This window comes from Limulus polyphemus, unplaced genomic scaffold (assembly GCF_000517525.1).
Source record: "Limulus polyphemus unplaced genomic scaffold, Limulus_polyphemus-2.1.2 Scaffold2069, whole genome shotgun sequence".
Classification (NCBI taxonomy): Eukaryota; Metazoa; Arthropoda; class Merostomata; order Xiphosura; family Limulidae; genus Limulus; species Limulus polyphemus.
The window spans coordinates 87,982-91,233 of record NW_013667679.1 but is presented as its reverse complement, the minus strand read 5'-3'; the positions used below and the strand labels follow the sequence as shown (position 1 = coordinate 91,233).

The 3,252-nt window shown below is 32.2% G+C and overlaps 1 protein-coding gene across 1 annotated transcript in view; it reads right to left on the bottom strand.

Moving 5' to 3' along the window:
- The window catches only part of LOC106465840 (S-antigen protein-like), a 23,281-nt gene extending 20,272 nt beyond the window's left edge, over positions 1 to 3,009 (bottom strand). Inside the window, exon 1 of the mRNA XM_013926082.2 lies at positions 2,868 to 3,009. The gene's annotated coding sequence lies outside the window, so the exon portion shown is untranslated. The remainder of the gene's footprint in view (positions 1 to 2,867) is intronic.
- Positions 3,010 to 3,252: the final 243 nt, after the last annotated feature.

The window sequence follows — 3,252 nt, the reverse complement described above, 5'->3', positions numbered from 1 at the left end:
CAAACAAACATACATTGATAGATGTGTCTAAAGATTTTTAAACATTCCAGATATCTACGGCACACTTAACGGCATACAAAATTAAAATACAACTAGGGTACAAGCTAAAGTATGAGAAAGATCAAATAGAGCACACCAAGAGATTGTATCTAGGAGGTAGAACCCACACAGTAGTGAGGATACTTCGCCTAACAGAACACTGCGAAACACCCAATTGGTTTTGAACATCTATCTTACAAAAAAGGGTTATAAATGTAATTTTATCAGTTTTCATGAAGATGTGTCATTACTCAAACACATGGGATTTTCATAGCTCATTGTTCAAAATAATGAAACTCAAGTGAAAACAAGCATATCCCAGAAATAATAATAGCAAAAAGGTTTTTATTGTTTTTGGTATATAATCAGCAACTGCTATGCAAAGCGATTAAACCTAGTAATCTACTTTTAGAGCAACATTAACGAAGCAAAACGATTACGTCTCATAATCTGCCTTCAGAACAACGTTAAGCATTAAGTCTACTTAATGAAGCAAAACTAGTAAACCTCGTAATCTGCTTTCAGACCAACATCAAACATTAAGTGTCTTCTTAACTAAACAAAACGATAACACCACGTAATCTATTTTGAGCAACATTAATTATTAAGTGTCTACTTAACGAAGCAAAACGATTACGCCTCATAATCTGCCTTCAGAACAACGTTAAGCATTAAGTCTACTTAATGAAGCAAAACTAGTAAACCTCGTAATCTGCTTTTAGACCAACATCAAACATTAAGTGTCTTCTTAATAAACAAAACGATAACACCACGTAATCTATTTTGAGCAACATTAATTATTAAGTGTCTACTTAACTAAGCAAAACGATTACATTTCATATTCAACCTTCAGACCACCATTAAGCATTAAGTGTCTACTTAATGAAACAAAACGATTACACTTCGTAATCTGCCTTCAGAGCAACATTAAGCATTAAGTGTCTCCTTAATGAAACAAAACGATTAACCTCGTAATCTGCCTTCAGAGCAACATTAAGTATTAAGGGTCTACTTAATGAAGCAAAACGATTAAACTTTGTAATCTGCCTTCATAGCTATATTAAGCGTTAAGTGTCTACTTAATGAAGCAAAACGATTAAACTTTGTAATCTGCCTTCAGAGCAACATTAAGCATCAAGTGTCTACTTAATGAAGCAAAACGATTGAACCTTGTAATCTGCATTCAGAGTAACATTAAGCGTTAAGTGTCTACTTAATGAAGCAAAACGATTAAACTTTGTAATCTGCCTTCAGAGCTATTTTAAGCATTAAGTGTCTACTTAATGAAGCAAAACGATTAAACTTTGTAATCTGCCTTCAGAACTATATTAAGCATTAAGTGTCTACTTAATGAAGCAAAACGATTAAACTTTGTAATCTGCCTTCAGAGCTGTATTAAGCATTAAGTGTCTACTTAACGAAGCAAAACGATAACACCTCGTAATCTGCCTCCAGAGAAACATTAATTAAGTATCAACTTAACGAAGCAAAACTGTTAATCCTCGTAATCTGCCTTCAAAGAAAACATTAAGTATAAAATATACATTTAGTGAAGAAAAACATTAGCAGAAATTTCACAGACTCAAGGAAATAAGCCTAAATTTCTCTGCAAAAGGATTAATAACTAAGAATCTTGCACCCTATGCCGTAAAAGTATAAAAGGTTAACGTTACTTGTAGTGTCTTGCCAAAACCTATTACTATTAATTCTGTACGCTATTAAAACCTTAACTAGTCACTCGCTATAACATAACTTTTGGACTAAAAAGTTTACAAAAATAAAGAATTTAAGGATTTATTTAATATAATAGAAAACCTGCGCTAATTATCATAATATAATAGAAAACCTGCGCTAATTATCAAATATAATAAATTCGAAAGCTATTCAGATAATTTTTAACGTCATTCAGTAATATAAGCTTTTAAAATTATCCAGTTTAATAATAAATCTTCCACTTTTCATTCACCACACAAAACATTTACTACTACTAGGTATTCAACATAATAAAAAATTCACAATTAATCAGACTATTTAAAATTTGCCTTTGAATGTTTCTTCTAATACCAAACCAATTTTCTTAATCTAGAATTACAACACAAGGATTTCTCTCTATTAAACAAGCACAATTTAAGTAAGCCTACATATTCAGTATCTTGTAAACACTTCCTTTAGTTGAAGTGGTGCTCCTACAACATTGGTCAGATATCTCAATACAATAAAACTATTCATAAGTTTCCACATATTCAGTATCTTGTAAACACTTCGTTTAGTTGAAGTGGTGCTCCTACAACATTGGTCAGATATCTCAATACAATAAAACTATTCATAAGTTTCCACATATTCAGTATCTTGTAAACACTTCCTTTAGTTGAAGTGGTACTCCTACAACATTGGTCAGATATCTCAATACAATAAAACTATTCATAAGTTTCCGGGTATGATGTTTTTCCTACTTTACTCTTTATAACATACTTTCACTAATCATTCGGTGCACAATAGAACATTTGTTGACAGTGTATTGTACAATTAAGTTACTTAGTAAACACAAACCTTCTTATTGTGCGTTGAAACTTCTATAGGGATCACACCGATTTCGATATATTGCGCCTTTTGTTTCAGATTTAACTATATTGCTGCGCTCATTTTATAAGGATATACATTCTTTATTATCAAAATTCTGATAAAACTTATAAATAATTTCTGTAGGTATTGATCTAATGGAACAAAGTTTAACAACCATAAATGTTACCTTGGAAATAATATAGTTTCGCAAAGAAATACATAGTAAATGAAACAAAAACTACACATTGGATCGAAAACACACTTACCGATGGATTTGTTAGAAAAGCAGATTGCTGATCCTTTCCACAGGAGCTCGTTGTCTTCTTTACAGTGTTTTAAGCTTGTCAAAGAGGATCCAGTTTCGTTGCTTTCCTTCTGATTTGGCTTTGAGACCAATTATTTGTTGCAGTTCATTTTATATATATCTTATGACTGCGTAGGCTGCAGGTGCTACGTTCATGCCGCTTGGTGCAAGTGGGAGATGACGCTCTTTCGCAATCCACCAGTAAAAACCGTTAAAACTTCAGGCCACGCCTCAAACCCATTTCTCAATATGCCCTTTTCGACATACAACAAAGCTGAGGAATAATAATTCAGATGATAATCACACGTTAAAAGAATGCAATATGTCTCGTAATAATAAACATGTCT